The 17,638-nt window shown below is 36.9% G+C and overlaps 1 long non-coding RNA gene across 1 annotated transcript; it reads left to right on the top strand.

The window, feature by feature from the left end:
• The first annotated feature begins 9,630 nt into the window (after window positions 1–9,630).
• Window positions 9,631–15,113, top strand: LOC147371183 (uncharacterized). The gene is made up of 2 exons (XR_015165964.1): window positions 9,631–9,733; window positions 14,849–15,113. It is a non-coding gene; the product is annotated as an uncharacterized LOC147371183 (long non-coding RNA).
• The last annotated feature ends 2,525 nt before the right edge of the window (window positions 15,114–17,638 follow it).

The raw sequence follows: 17,638 nt of genomic DNA, 5'->3' as shown, positions 1-17,638 counted from the left end.
AATACTACTGTTTGAAGCAGTGATGAGCATAAACAACTTTTGATAGAACTGAAAGACCTATAATGTGATATAAAAGAATTGATTCTTATTGGTGGTAAAATCACAGGTACAATAACTGCTAAATTTTATTTAAAAGATACTAAAAATAAAGAGGCATCTTCTTTTTTTACAGATCCAAGTTCTAAAGTCCTCTCAGTTCTATCAGTGGGTATCTATTAAGAACCCCTGCACTGAAACTTAAGGGAGGAAAAGTGTATAAATGTACATGCTGGTAAATTTGGAGGTCTGGGATAGAGAAATTAAAGTGACTATGACTGTCTCTTTTATTTTAGAAAGTTGAGAATGAATTAACCTAGGAAAAAGAGAGGGATAATTTGGGAGGCAGTAGTTTGAGGAGCAAAAAGAGAGGGTGTGAATTCTTGGTACAGGAATGAGATAAACTTGACCAGAGAAATGTAAAATTGCTTACTGCAATGAACACCTAATTAAAGTTGATGCTCTTGAATGTATGGTGATAACAATCTATATGTACTAAAAACCAATGAATATGAATGTATACATAAATTAATGCCAAAATAAAGAAGATTAAAACATTTAATAACATTTTTAAATAACATGTAATTTTTATTTTTCCTTTTTTCTCTTGGCTTTTCAAATTTTTTTCAATAAACATATGTTGCTGAGAACAAATAGCAATGGACAGAAAAATATGGTTCTGCAAACTGAGATTGCAAGAGGTTGGGGACTGAAGTGGAACACTTGTCTTGGGAGCAAAATCCAGAAATTATTAGTAGAATCCATGAGTCAGTGACTCTCTCAAGATACAAAAATGTGTCTTTCTCACTTTATCAAAATTCATGTTGCAAAGCAAGATAATTTTTTTAATTGTGCCAAAAATACTGAGATGTTAAGTCTTAATGAAACATTTTGAATGTGAATACATGGGGCAAAGTATTGCACATTTTCCTGGCAGAAAGCACAATCACTACTCAGAACAGATTTATATGAATCTTTTTATTTCCACATGGATTCAATCATTTTTTAAAAAAAGAGAAACTATGCGTCTTTTTTCAAGTAAATTCTTTGAACATACACATTTGAAAGGAATAATTTTTTTCTGATAATACTTTTTACTGCTATATTGCTAAGAGTAGGTTCCCCAGACCACTGTACATTTCAAAATAATGCAACCTATTACTTAGCCAGCCCTGTCTCTTCAGTAAGTACCATAAATCTGAAGCTTGACAGGTATAATTCAGAAACTCCTACAAATGTCACCTGCCACTATAATTTCTACCCCACATTTTTATAATGGGCCTCACAGAGGACCTGCAGTGCTATTTTTTCCAGTTCTTTTGTGACTTCTGGTCATATTTTTATGCTAATCTTTTTCATTGCATGAATATAAAAAAGTTGATGCTAGACTGGTGTAAGTCAATATAAAGCAGAATAGGTACAATTCCATATTATCACAGTGTGAAGTAAAAATGTTAGCATTACTTTATTAATAATGCACAGGGTATATTTATATTTATTCAAGTTATGTTGTTTCTACATCTTATATTAAGTAAATATATTATGTAGTCTCTATGTATATAGCATTTACAGAGAAGGTCAATAAATATACAATTATGAGAGAGGTTCAAAAGTTTTATTTCTACCCATCTACCACTCTTTGCTGCTGCTGCTGCTAAGTCGTTTCAATCATGTCTGACTCTGTGTGACCCCATAGACGGCAGCTCACCAGGCTCCTCTGTCCCTGGGATTCTCCAGGCAAGAAAACTGGAGTGGGTTGCCATTTCCTTCTCCACTACCACTCACTAGTTACTCTTTAACCATCCATCAGTTAATCATCTTTACTTTCTTAGTAGTTTTTATTTCTAACATATATGGGGCCTCAGTTCAGTTCAGTTGCTCGGTTGTGTCCGACTCTTTGCAACCCCATGAATCGCAGCACGCCAGGCCTCCCTGTCCATCACCAGCTCCCGGAGTTCACTCAGACTCACGTCCATTGAGTCAGTGATGCCATCCAGCCACCTCATCCTCTGTTGTCCCCTTCTCCTCCTGCCCCCAATCCCTCCCAGCGTCAGGGTCTTTTCCAATGAGTCAACTCTTCGCATGTGGTGGCCAAAGTACTGGAGTTTCAGCTTTAGCATCGTTCCTTCCAATGAACCCCCAGGACTGGTCTTCTTTAGGATGGACTGGTTGGATCTCCTTGCAGTCCAAGGGACTCTCAAGAGTCTTCTCCAACATCACAGTTCAAAAGCATCAATTCTTCACCACTCAGCTTTCTTCACAGTCCAACTCTCACATCCATACATGACCACTGGAAAAACCATAGCCTTGACTAGATGGACCTTTGTTGGCAAAGTAATGTCTCTGCTTTTGAATATGCTATCTAGGTTGGTTATATAGGGCCTACTATTACATAATTCTATCAGGCTGTGATATACTTCCAAACTTATCCTGTAGTAAATTTTCTTTAAGTTCACTTTGAGATATCTTGCAAAAGCAATTCATCCATTCCCACACACCTCATTCATCTTCACTCAGATTTACTTTAAAGTTCTTCTGTTTCCACATTAATTTTTTTTCTGCTTATCAAAATCTTTCTCACTATATTTTAGCTCAAAAGCTTCAATCACTAAAAAATACCTTCACATTTCATTCTGAACTGATCACTTATTGGTCTGGCTATCACAGCAAAAAACTTATACCTCTATCATACATATGACTTTATCACAATCTGTTGATTTGTTGCTTTCCATATAAGGTTTTCATTTCTTTGAAGATAGCATTTTGTCTTACCTATATCTTTTTATCTCTATAATCTATTGCAGTTCTTTATTCTGGCAAGGATCTTGATAAATGCTTGTGAAATTATATTGACTTGTGTTGGGCTTTTGAACTTGACCAATGATGGTTGGATGTGAAGGACTCAGAGGATTTGGTACTAAAAAGCAGCCTAGTGAATTCATATTTAGGAATTAGCAGAGTTAGGTGGAAGCCCTTGGGAGGGAAAAAGCAAAGTGCCTTGGGCAACATCAACATGAATGTGACACCTAAACAAGTGTTATAGACACCTGTCTTCTCTGTACACATAGCACCTGCCACACAGGGATATTGGGGAATTGTCAGAACTTGCCGGAGCGGCTGTAACCAAACAAGAGCACAGTAATGTGGAAGCCAGCCCCCGCCAGTTGAAGTCTGTTTTCATCAGGCTTGATTCATCTGGTCCCTGATATCTTTTCACTTCTAATCAGATCCATGGAGAAAATCCTTGTACTCTGTCTCTTGTCTTGCACCTAAATATTTTATATGTGAAGACAGCTACAGGCTTACATGAATGCCACTTGATATGTATAGAAGGCTTATACTCTAGAGAAGCCATATGCCAATGCCTCGGTTTCAATATAGCATGTACTTTTCACCTTGTTTCTCATTCTAAAATCAAGTAATCATTTTTCATTACTTTTTTGGAAGAAAAGACACACACACTCATCCACACATCAAACACATACAGGCACACATACGTTTGCAGGCATAGTGATTGATTTTACAACTAACTTTCTTGTTAAAGCACCAAAGATCACATGAAGATCCAGCTGCCCTGAGGTTTAATTTCTATGAAGTTATCACAACAGGACATTGGGCCCCATCTGACCTGAAAACTTTGCAGAGGAGATGTCTAATACCTGGCTGGTATGCGGTCCACATAGAAAGATGGCTCACTTACTTTACTACTTCTCAGGTAATGTCGTGAAATGAATTTCTTCGGTTTATTGTATCATGACAGTGTTGCACTGACAAACAGAAAATATAAATTAACATTGCCACAGATAGCAATTTATTATCAGAGATGATCATACCTGAGGAAGAAATGTGGCTTTTTACATTTCTAATGGCAGTGGTAGTACTACAATGTTAAGTGACTATGAAACACGTTCTTGGGATCTTGTCCTCACACAGGAGGCTTCAGGTGCTTCATAGGCAGTAACCAATAGCAGAACTGCCAGTTAAATGGAACATCTATTGAACTCCATGTGCAAATACCCATGCATCACCTATCCCATGGAACTCTTATGAGAAAAGAAGGCCATGGATTAGACTGTCAAAATGGGAAGAACCTGGGATAGAACAGGAAATAAGGATTTGAGGAAAGTGTCCACATCCTTTATCTTCTTCATTCCTGTTCGGCTCACAACCATGTGAGTTCTCTGCCATGGTTTGTAAGGAGAATAGATGGGTAATTTTCATCTGTATGTCCATTATTTCTAAGCCCTTCACTCTAAAATTAACTCATGGGACTTCATAGTTTGGATAATTTCCTGATTACAGAACAGATGGAAAATCGTGTTTCTACTGCACTACTGAATCAAGAAAGTGTCAATGTCTATTTCTAATTTACAATCACATTAGTTAAGGGTTATGAATAATGCCTTTGGCAAACTTTGTTGTTTTATTTGGAAGGACATCAGAATAGTAAATATGCATATGTATGCTAAAGAGTGCATATTTTCTTTCTACTCACACTGATCTAATTGATTAACATCCTACCAGGTCAAGGGAGACAGATCAGTCTACCTAATATAGTTTTGTTCTTCATAGAGTGACTATTTTTGACTCTACAGTTGCTAATTATTGATGGACAGCAGCTGAGATCTGACCCAGCTACTGTGATGGATGAAGTCCAGAAGTTTCTGGGAGTTACACCTCATTATAATTACTCTGAAGCACTAACGTGAGTCTATTCTCATGCTTGATTTCATTTCCATTATTTGCCATCATAAATTATCACTGGTAGGTGTGTATATAGCATCATTAATACTAGCTATGAATTTATACATCATTATGCTTCTCAAAAGCAGTCAAAGGAATGTCCTCATTATTCATGTAGTACATCCCTTTCGAATACCAGGATATTTTATTGGCTAAGAACATGCCTATAGAACACCTTATAGCCATTTTATATATCACAAATTTCCCTTTTTGTGAGCTCTTTCCCAACACAAGTTTATGTAAATGTTTTACATGCCTACTCTGTGCAGAAAGTGTCCTAGGAATGGAGGGTACAGAGGTGAAACAGATGATCTTTATCTCCAAGTAATTTGCACGTTAGAAATAAAATGTTGATGGCCACGATTAGCCCTATGAAAATGAATAGTATTTCAGGCAGAACTGGGAAAGGGATGCATTCATGTTTTACTCTGTATTTATTACATTGTATATAACCAAAAATAATCATGTATAACATTGCAGTGGTCTATTATTGTACAGTAAACCTCCCAAAACCTACCAGCATGTAACCGTAGCCATTTTATTATGTTCATGGATCCTGTGGGCTGGGAATTTAGACAGGACATAGCCAAGACAACTTGTCTCTGGTCAAAATACCTGGGACCATATCTGGGAAGACATGAATATCTAGGTATGACTTGAATGGCTGAAGACTGGAGTTTTCTGAAGGCTTCCTCACTCACATCTTTGGCTCTTAGACTGGATAGCTCAAAGCTGAGCTCAATGGGAGGAGATCTCTCTGGGTGGCTTTCTTGCAGTGAGCATCCTAAGTCACTTCAGTCATGTCCAACTCTTTGGAACTCCATGGACTATAGCCCCCCAGGCTCCTCTGCCTATGGGATTCTCCAGGCAAGAATACAGGAGTGGGTAGCCTTGCCCTCCTGCAGGGGATCTTAGGCCCCCTGGGATCGAACATTGGCAGGCAGGTCTTTACCACTCACACCTCCTGGTAGAGACTGTGTGTTCTGAGAGGGAACGAGATGTGGAGGGAACACGGTTCAAGGCCTTCTCTGACCTAGCCTTGCAAGTCATGCAGCATCACTTACACCATATTCTGTTGATTGCAAGCAAGGCACTAAAGCCAGTCCAAACCCACGGGGAGGGAAAGGCACCTCCTCATCTTGCTGGGGAGGGGCAAGGGCGTCCTGCAGAAGAGAGTGAAGGTGGGGAGGGGTTATGGTTGCAATCAGCTTGGGAAATAAAATCATATACTTCGGGTAATTAAAAATGGAACAAAAAAGGAAAGAGGCAAAATAACAAACAAAAACAAGAGCTCCAAGCTGTCAAAATATACATTTAAAAGGTCATGTTCTTGACTCCCTTCACAAGCCCTGATATAAAGTCTATTATGTTTTAGACAAAATTTTACAAGCCTGATTATATAATTTCCCAGTTCAAAGCAGATTAGAATCAGCAATTAGACAGAGAGGGTAATGGAGGGGCAGGAAAAGCAGTAATAAGACTGGGTTTTTCCTTATCCACTAAAACACATCTAATGAAGTTTTTACCTACACATGGAAATAACACACGGCATGGCCCCCACCGATTAAGTAGACAGATCGTCCTCTAATACACTTACATGAAGAGTCATTGGTGTCAGCACGGCCTCCCCTTACTCCCTGCAGTAATTCAGGGAATGGTTTTAGCCTGTTTACTACAAATAGTTCCTTATGGTTCAATAAACTTATAAAATCATACTTTTAAAGAAGAGATTGCAAACAAGTACAGAATATATGGTTTTTAATATGTCTCACACATCACAAAAATTAATAACTACAGTGATGTTCAATGTAATAAAAGAAGTCTTGTGGCAACCAATTCATGTCCTCAAAGTTATCTAACAGTTATTTGAAAAAGCCTTTGCATCTTAATTTCACAATTTCATGCCTGCTAAACCAAACCATAAAACAAGGAATTGATATAACTTAGCAAGAATAAATGTCCTTTGTTAGACTCCGTGTTTATAACATTGCCAATGCAATAAATGATACCAGGACAGCAAAATAATGTGGATTCAAGGTTTTAACAACCCTATCTAAAAGAATGACTTTCAATAGTCTGGATGGCTCTCCTTCCTCAGATCATATTAAGCTCTGCCTCATAACAGATGTTTGGAGAGTGAGAGAGACGGGAGCCCGTCCTGAGACCTCTGCACACCCGAGAGCAGAGGAGATGCTCTCAGTGTGTATAAATATCTTGACTTGGTTGCCAAAGCTGTATTTTACCTCAATGCAGTTAAACATTCTCATCCTGAGGCAGGAGATGCTGTTTAGGGGCACCGTTATGCCACCTCCCCCATTTCATTTTGCACAGCATGCCAAATTGTTCTTCCTCTTGGGAAATTAATGAAAACGAAAGAAAGGCCTATGATAGGCAAGACGCAGATTGGAAACGTCCAGGTTGGAAATGACTCTGTCTTCCTTTTATCCATTTAACCGGTGATGTATTTAATTTTAATTGATAGCATGTACTAGGACAACCTGGACTGTGAGGATCAGGTCTCTAATAATAGATTGGGCTGGGAACTGTGAAGAAAATTTCCCTCTCCCCCTAAATGAGTTCACATATGTGCAGAAGCAAATTGCAGGTGCATCGCTATTATAGGAATGGGCCCAGGGCAACAAAATATTCTGCAACTAATTAACTTTACATCCTAGTCAATTATGCTTCATCCTCCTAAAACATCTGCTGAGAAACAAAAATGCAAACCTTTTCGATGTTTTATGCATGCAGCAATTCCCACAGCAGTAAATTTAAAATTTCCCTTCCTATTTGGTTTATTCTTTCCTTTTTCCTATCTTGTTAGTCCTAAACAAAAATTCTTACATATCTGAGTTTAAACAAATAATTAGATTACACATTCTTTCTTTGGTAACTTTGTGCGACCAAGGATGCAAAACAATGTTAGAATACTTTTTATGAGTATAGAGATCTGAATGATCCAATAGAATCATTCACCTTCAACAAAAGAAAAGAAGAGTTGTCTAATGTTCCACTCACCATTTGTATAACCCATGTCTTATTTTCTCTGGAAAAAATACTGAATTATATTGCTAGCCTTTTAATTTCATCCTTGAAAAGTGTAAACGTTTTGAACTGTTAAAAAAATCAGTATTTTTTCAATTTGTTAATTAGGTATATTACATTGATTGATTTGCGGATATTGAAGAATCCTTACATCCCTGGGATAAAGCCCACTTGGTCACGGTGTATGATCTTTTTAATGTGTTGTTGGATTCTGATTGCTAAAATTTTGTTAAGGATTTTTACATCTATGTTCATCAGTGATATTGGCCTGTAGTTTTCTTTTTTTGTGGAATCTTTGTCAGGTTTTGGCATTAGGGTGATGGTGGCCTCATAGAATGAGTTTGGAAGTTTACCTTCCTCTGCAATTTTCTGGAAGAGTTTGAGTAGGATAGGTGTTTGCTCCTCTCTAAATTTTTGGTAGAATTCAGCTGTGAAGCCGTCTGGACCTGGGCTTTTGTTTGCTGGAAGATTTTTGATTACAGTTTCAATTTCCGTGCTTGTGATGGGTCTGTTAAGATTTTGGAGAGGGTGTGGAGAAAAGGGAACCCTCTTACACTGTTGGTGGGAATGCAAACTAGTACAGCCACTATGGAGAACAGTGTGGAGATTCCTTAAAAAACTGGAAATAGAACTGCCTTATGATCCAGCAATCCCACTGCTGGGCATACACACTGAGGAAACCAGAAGGGAAAGAAATACGTGTACCCCAATGTTCATCGCAGCACTGTTTATAATAGCCAGGACATGGAAGCAACCTAGATGTCCATCAGCAGATGAATGGATAAAAAAGCAGTGTTACATATACACAATGGAGTATTAGCCATTAAAAAGATTACATTTGAATCAGTTCTAATGAGGTGGATGAAACTGGAGCCTATTATACGGAGTGAAGTAAGCCAGAAAGAAAAACACCAATACAGTATACTAACGCATATATATGGAATTTAAAAAGATGGTAACAATAACCCTGTGTACGAGACAGCAAAAGAGACACTGATGTATAGAACAGTCTTTTGGACTCTGTGGGAGAGGGAGAGGGTGGGATGATTTGGGAGAATGGCATTGAAATACGTATAATATCATATATGGAACGAGTCTCCAGTCCAGGTTCGACGCACGATACTGGATGCTTGGGGCTGGTGCACTGGGACGACCCAGAGGGAGGGTATGGGGACGGAGGAGGGAGGAGGGTTCAGGATGGGGAATACATGTATACCTGTGGTGGGTTCATTTCGATATTTGGCAAAACCAATACAATATTGTAAAGTTTAAAAATAAAATAAAATTTTTAAAAAATCAGCATTTTTCTTAGAAGCTTTAAAATTCATGTTTGTATTTAAAGAAATATGTTTACATTATATTGTCACCTTAATATATACTATTGAATGATTTCAAAGAAATTTGCTAATATATTTTGACAGGGAAATCATATAAATAAAAAAATAAATATTGTAAAGTCTTGTGTATATGATTGTAGTTTTGTTGATTCATCCTTGATCTTTTATGGATGAATAGGTAAAATATAAAAACCTAATAATTTCATCATAAAAAAGACTAAATATCCATATGTCTTTTTTCATTACATTAGAAATATTAAAAAATATATAACATATAGTTTATTTAATTTTAATTAAATTCTCTCAAATTGATTCAATTAATATTTATAGAATTGAATTAAATTAAATCAAAGCATGAGTATATGAAAGTGCATTTCCATTGTACAATTGGTGAGGTTCTCTTAAAATTCTGTATATAATTTATAATCATTATATCTTTATTTTCATTTATATCTTTGATCTTTTGTAGTTTTGATCCCCAAAAGGGTTTTTGGTGTCAACTATTGGAAGGAGGAAAGACCAAATGCCTTGGAAAAAGCAAAGGTCGAAAGTATCCCCCCATGGATCCAGAGGTAATATTTTCCTTATCTTTGAAATTCTCTGGTAGTGCTGAGTCCAAGCATGCTCTGCTGCAGCACAATAGGCCAATGAATCTGAGCAAGGAGGTGTTGGGATGAGGAATATGACTTTATTTCGAAAGCTGGCTGACAGAGAAGATGGCAGACTACCATCTCAAAATAGCCGTCTTATCTGGGTCTGGATGCCAGTTCTTTTATGGATCAGAGATGGGACAAGGTAAGGAAACAACGTAAAAAGGCCATTAATCTTGCAAACATTTACCAGAATGGCAAGCCTCAGGCAGAGGGATGTGTTAATTTCTTCCTGCCATCTACAGGCGGACAGAGTTCTGAACAAAGGCACTTTAACAGTCAGGCAGAGGGGCAGGATTCTCTGAGGCAGACCATTAATTATGATTATGATGACAAAAGCAATGGAAAACAAGTCAAAGAAACAGTTCCAACATGAAGTCAGAATTAATCCTTTCCTGTTGCAGTAGAACCCTGTATATACAACTGTTTCAAAATTAGTAGACAATAAACTTGACTCCTTTTTCTTGACTTTCTTTGCTATCAATAGTTTATATATTTAGAAGAGAGATAGACCAACAGATAGAGATGATTAGTAGATATTTATGGAAATTGTATCCTGTTGGGATGCAATTCAAATATAAATACTGAACAGTAACTTCTTTCCAAATGTGTAAAGGGCTCAAACAAATAATCTAGTAAAAAATGATTTTGTATAAAATATACAAGTATTATTGTTACATATTGAATGTGTATATCCAGTGCCTATACCATGCATGGTATGGATCTAACAGAAGCAGGAGATATTAAGAAGAAGTGGCAAGAATACACAGAAGAACTGTACAAAAAAGGTCTTCATGACCCAGATAATCACAATGGTGTGATCACTCACCTAGAACCAGACATCTGGAATGTGAAGTCAAGTCGGCTTTAGAAAGCATCACTATGAACAAAGCTAGTGGAGGTGATGGAATTCCAGTTGAGCTATTTCAAATCCTGAAAGATGATGCTGTGAAAGTGCTGCACACAGTATGCCAGCAAATTTGGAAAACTCAGCAGTGGCCACAGGACTGGAAAGGGTCAGTTTTCATTCCAGTCCCAAAGAAAGGCAGTGCCAAAGAATGCTCAAACTACCGCACAATCGCACTCATTTCACATGCTAGTAAAGTAATCCTCAAAATTCTCCAAACTAGGCTTCAGCAATATGTGAACCGTGAACTTCCAGATGTTAAAACTGGTTTTAGAAAAAGCAGAGGAACCAGAGATCAAATTGCCAACATCCTCTGGATCATGGAAAAAGCAAGAGAGTTCCAGAAAAACATCTATTTCTACTTTACTGACTATGCCAAAGCCTTTGACTATGTGAATCACAATAAACTGTGGAAAATTCTGAAAGAGATGGGAATACCAGACCACCTGACCTCCCTCTTGAGAAACCTGTATGCAGGTCGGAAGCAACAGTTAGAACTGGACACAGAACAACAGACTGGTTCCAAATACGAAAAGGAGTATGACAAGGCTGTATATTGTCACCCTGCTTATTTAATTTATATGTAGAGTATATCATGAGAAACACTGGACTGGAAGAAGGACAAGCTGGAATCAAGATTGCTGGGAGAAATATCAACAACCTCAGATATGCAGATGACACCACCCTTATGGCAGAAGTGAAGAGGAACTAAAAAGCCTCTTGATGAAAGTGAAAGAGGAGAGTGGAAAAGTTGGCTTAAATCTCAACATTCAGAAAACTAAGATCATGGCATCTGGTCCCATCACTTCATGGGAAATAGAGGAGGAAACAGTGGAAACAGTGTCAGACTTTATTTTGGGGGGCTCCAAAATCACTGCAGATGGTGATTACATCTGTGAAATTAAAAGACGCTGACTCCTTGGAAGGAAAGCTGTGACCAATCTAGATAGCATATTCAAAAGCAGAGACATTACTTTGCCAACAAAGGTCCATCCAGTCAAGGCTATGGTTTTTCCAGTGGTCATGTATGGATGCGAGAGTTGGACTGTGAAGAAAGCTGAGCACAGAAGAATTGATGCTTTTGAACTGTGATGTTGGAGAAGACTCTTGAGAGTCCCTTGGACTGCAAGGAGATCCAACCAGTCCATTCTGAAGGAGATCAGTCCTGTGTGTTCATTGGAAGGACTGATGCTAAAGCTGAAACTCCAATACTTTGGCCACCTCATGGGAAGAGCTGACTCATTGGAAAAGACTCTGATGCTGGGAGGGATAGGGGGCAGGAGGAGAAGGGGATGACAGAGGATGAGATGGCTGGATGGCATTACCGACTCGATGGACATGAGTTTGAGTAAACTCCGGGAGTTGGTGATGGACAGGGAGGCCTGGCGTGCTGCGATTCATGGGGTTGCAGGGAGTCAGACATGACTGAGTGACTGAACTGAACTGAACTGATACCATGCATGGTAGTGAGTTGAGCCATGGAGAGTAAACTGTTCTGATCAACAATTACAACATGTGGTAGGGAGGTTTTTCCATATCACCAAGCAAGGCTCAGATACCAGCTGGGTCTCCAGAACCCAACACAATACTGACACTCTCTACAAAGAGAGAGTGTGTCAGGTCCCACAGGGAAAAACAGCAACCACCTCACATATCCAGATACCACTCTAATGGTAGAAAATGAAGAGGAACTAAAGAGCCTCTTGAGGGTGAAAGAGGAGAGTTAAAGAGCCGATTTAAAACTAAATGTTAAAAAAAGAAGAAAAAAAACTGAGATCATTGCATTCAACAGCTTTACTTTATGGCAAAGAGAGGGAGAAATGGTGGAAGTAATGACAGATTTCCTCTTCTTGGGTCTAAAATTACCACGGATGGTGACTGCACCCGTGAAATCAGAAGACATTTGCTTCTTGGCAGGAAAGCTATAACAAACCTAGACAGTGTGTTGAAAAGCAGAGACATTACTCTGCTGGCAAAGGTCCATATAGTCAAGGCTATGATCTTCCCAGTGGTCAGGTACGGTTGTGAGAGCTGGAGGCATAAAGAAAGTGTAGCATTAAAAGAATTAATGCCTTCAAACTGTGATGCTGGAGAAGACTCCTGAGAGTCCCTTGGACAACAAGATCAAACCAGTCAATCTTAAGGGAAATCAGCCCTGAATACTCCTTGGAAGGATTGATGCTGAAGCTGAAACTCCATTATTTTGTGATCTGACACAAACAGCTGACTGATTGGAAAAGTCCCTGATGCTGGGAAAGATTGAGGACAGAAGGAAAAGAGGGTGTCAGAGGATGAGATGGCTTGATGGCATCACCGATGCAATAGACATGAACTTGGACAAACTTCAGGAGATGGTGAGGGACATGAAAGCCTGGCATGCTGCAGTCCATGTGGTCACAAAGAGTTGGACATGACTGGGCAACTTAACAACAAAAACAAAAAGCCACTTCATTAACATAACAAAGTATACCTTTACCATTATCTCACTTTGGAAATTCCAAGTGCGCCTTGTGCCAGAAATGGAGTCAATGACCAACTATATATTTCTTATTGTAATTCAAAATGTCACAATAGGTTACAGGATAAAACAGTTATTATGAGCCTAGATTTATTATAAGAGAGTAAATTAGTTATGGTCACTTGTTTATAATAAAATATATAAAACAATATCAAACTGCAAAAAGGCAGGGGAGAAAAATCTATCAGTAAAAGTTATGAGAAGACAGAAGGATTGGAAAACTAGGTAGCAATCAACTGAGCAGATATAATGAGTTATCTCTCCTAAGACAGTGTGGGCCTAAGGAGGATGGAAGTGATTAGGTGTTACTATGGAAATAGAAGAACCAGAAGGTTCTCAAACTACACCTTTGAACCCAATAATTTCAAAAAGGCTTCAAAAATCACGTTGATCTCCCAAGAAATCAATGTAACAACTCCACTACTTCTATAAACATCTTATCCAGAATTTGAAGTGTTCACAATCCACTCGAAGGGAAGAAATGTGGTGAAAAACCTAGTGAGCGGACAAGAAAAAAAGTAGTTATCTGGAATTCATTTCCACAGTATATAAGTTGCTAAGGGAATTTTAGGAGGAAAGAGACTAATTTGTGCTAAAATATTGGGAGGGGTTTAAGAGAGATGGTTTAAGTTTGACCAAATGGAAACGGCTGCCCATATTTCACAGGAAAAACATTCACCTCTATTATTTTATCAAAAAGACACAGAACTATGTTCAATGGATTCTAATATAAGATAAATGACATCCAGAGAAAAACCCATTAACAAGTTTTTTGTCTTCTTGGAATAAAATAAACTAAAACCACAGACTTATTTTATAATCCTTTTTTCAGCCGTTCATCTAAAAATTGTCAATCACTCCAGCTTGGTTAGGAACATAAAAATTCCAAGAAAGATCACTTTAATGACCTTTATAATAAGACCTTGTAATATTTGTGAAGTAGAAAAGCTTAATGGTTTTTCAAAAAAATCTGTTTTGGTCCTAAATAAATATAGAAAGCATTTTATAACATGGCAAGTTATTTCTTTAATCATGAAATTCAGCTTTTATGATTATGTTGACTGATTATCTTAATGCTGTGACCCAATTTTACAGACAGTGACCAATTTCATAAACCTAAGTGTTTCTTTTCGTAGATTTTGTGCCACATCTGGTCTCTACTTACCTCATTCTTCTTTAGTATTACATGCCTCTCATCAACCTCTTCACCAGTCCCTCAGTAAATAAGTGTGCTTTATATTGAGTGGGACACCATGCCCTCCTCACTGACAGATGGTATTTAATGTACAAAAATATTGACTCAATGTTGTATACCCAAAACTAATATAATATTGTAAGTCAAATTATACTTCAGTTTAAAAAATTCAAAAAGCTAATTCTCCAAATGCTCTAGGAAAAATAAGCTATATAAGTTATTCCTGGACCCATTTTTATTTTGCAACAACTTACCTTTAGGAAATCTTTCCTAAAGGTAAAAATAAGTGGCATCCGTGGGAAAATAGAAAGAAATGCCTGTTTTATATGCAGTCCCATTGCTGGAGAATTTCTTAATAAATTTGCAAAATCTCATTTAATGAACTAATAACTCCCTTTGTCTTCTTTTTGCTTTCAGTCTAGAACCTTCCTCTCTAATTACTACCGAGATCATAATGTGGAACTGTCCAAACTGTTACACAGACTGGGGCAGCCTCTACCATCATGGCTGAGACAGGAGCTTCAAAAAGTGAGATAGCACTGGAGAGGAGAACTAAGACTCACAAGACACTGACTTTTACTATGAAACCGAAAAGCAAACTCCCCATCTTTTATCCCTTTAATGCATTTGTGATTGTCAATAGAGGACCGTGTGAATAAATCTCCTATCTTTTTCATAAAAATGAAAACTATTATATATGCACGCATTGGCGATTACTAGCATAATTCCTATGTGAGCTTTTGGGAAATAATGTGGGCTTTTATGGCATTATCCAGCTTCCAGTGTGGGGATCATGACACAACCCAGTTCCTCCTTTAACCATAAAATTTTGGAAACTATGTTTTACTGAGAACCCTGATTATATGCAATTGACAAGTTGAAATCTTAAGAAACACACTGTGATATCTGTAAATGAGACTGGTAGTAACCCAATATCAGAATTAAGGGTATACATTTTCCCTTGCTAATTTGAAAACAATTTTGCATTTGTTGTGAAATTATCAGTGTAATCTTATGTTCTTATTTTGAGCAGTTATTATTTATTCTATTTATAGAGTAAATAAAATACATTTTCCTCTGTTAATCCTCTTTAGGAACGTCTTTGACTTGCCCAAGTTGTAAAGTTGTAACCTCCCACATGCTTGATCTGTTTTGATCTTGTAGGAGGATACCATCTGCAAGTAGCTCATAATAGTATTTTATCTGGCCAACATGCAATTCTCGGTGAATTTTGCATTGTGGTTCCAACACCATCTATCAGAGATTTGGGGGATAAATGACTGTGAAAGTGCGTACTTTACATGATATTAACTACTATGTGTAAGGCCATCTTTCCATGGGTAAAAATCTTCAGTTCAGTTCAGTTCAGTTCAGTCGCTCAGTCGTGTCCGACTCTTTGCTACCCCATGAATCGCAGCACGCCATTACCATACTATTAATCTAGGTATTTCCACTTTGATAATGATGTAGTATTTATATATTTTTTTCTCTATCCCAGAAGGAAAAAAAAAAAAACTTTATTGATAAGGCTGGAATGAAAATACTAATATGTGTTTACAGGTAGAGTGAGGCACTCGTGCCTTTTGTATAGTATATGTCAGTCATTTAAACCATGGACTTTTATGCATGCCAGTGCATATACTAATGCAGAAGATTATGTTTTTAATGCCTATTTAACAGAAGAAATGTAATCTAAAATTTACCTCTTTAAACACCACAAATTCTCTAAATTAAAACCTATTTCTCAGCCATGTCATCCAAAAATTAATTTCTGGAGAAGAAATGATACTCTTCCTGTCTTAGAGTTGTAGGTTACTCTCCCATTTGGAAATTGTCATGCTAGTTGAATGGTTGTCTCATTTGTCAATGAAGATACGTTAAAGCTTTGTTAATCTTTTCAGTGATACATGAGGGTAAAATTTAAACAGAACAGAAAATCAAAGTAAATTTGGAACGTTACCTATGAATTCATCCTTCACCAGAGTAATTTTTCTACAGGCTGTAAATAACATTATGCTTGACATAATTCTTCAAAGGAAATGGAAGATCTTTGTTTTTGTTTATTTGTTGTTTGTGGTTTTAAGCAAACAATTCAAGTATAATCTAAAAGAGAACCAATAATTTTTACATAGTTTATTTCGGGATTCAACTTTGGATTTGTACTTTATTAAGATTTTTGTTTGCTTTTCGTTTTCCTACTGCATCTAAAGGCTCTCTCTATTTTTCAGAAAATGTTAAGATTTTTTCTGGGCATGTGTTGATACAAACCACAAACTGATGCTTTTGTTGATTCTTTGTTAGGCATGAGGCTTAATTTCTCAATCTTACTGTTACTTAGGTGAGCATGTGCTTGATAGCATTCCATTAAGCACACTAAAATCATAACAATTGTGTATTTAGAGCTCTAGCTTTTTTGTTAATTTCATCCAGTTTGCATTCTAATTTTTTCTTTTGTGAACTAGAGATTAACTTTTTTCCCCCATAGATATTTATAGAAATCAGATGAGATACTTTTCATATTGGGTAAAATTCATGTAATTAAGAGTCCAACTTATCTCTAGATTTTTTTTAAATGTAACTAATTTTCAGCATTTTCTTATTTTTTCCAAGTAATATATACAGTATCATTCACCTATGTGCAGAGAGCTGGGAGAAAAATTCCCCCAAATTCCAAGTTCATCTAGTCTCTTCTCCCCTGGTTCATTTCAATCAGTGTGTACATTTTTCTTACTGAGACTGATAATACAGACAAAACAAAATTTAATTATGTAATTCATCTCTTACAGTGAACTACTTAGAGGGACTCTGGGCTGTGAGATTATAATAAATCTGAAAACTTTCAGTTTTAAGAATATCTTCGTTTTCCCAAATTTCACCCACTGGCTATTGAACTATTGACTCAAGATTTAACATACATAATTATTTAACCTTCTAAATAAATTATCTTCATTTTGAATGACATACTTTTTAAAATTTTAAAGAACTTCCTAAAACCTTTAAACAAACAAGCCAGTATCTTCTCTTCATTCCTTCTTTTTCTTTATTCCAATTGCTTAATTTACAAATATAATAATTGATTACATTAATAAAGATGAGACAATATCTGATATAAATCTATATCAAAATATGTGTGCTTGTCAAATACCAGTCTCTAAAAATTACATTACAAATCTCATGCAAAAACAAATTTTGCTTGTATTTAACAAT

Source organism: Bos grunniens, chromosome 6 (assembly GCF_055505025.1).
Source record: "Bos grunniens cultivar Pamir isolate PY7600 chromosome 6, Bosgru_T2T1.0, whole genome shotgun sequence".
In the NCBI taxonomy this organism is placed as follows: Eukaryota; Metazoa; Chordata; class Mammalia; order Artiodactyla; family Bovidae; genus Bos; species Bos grunniens.
This window is presented reverse-complemented; position numbering and strand designations above follow the sequence as displayed.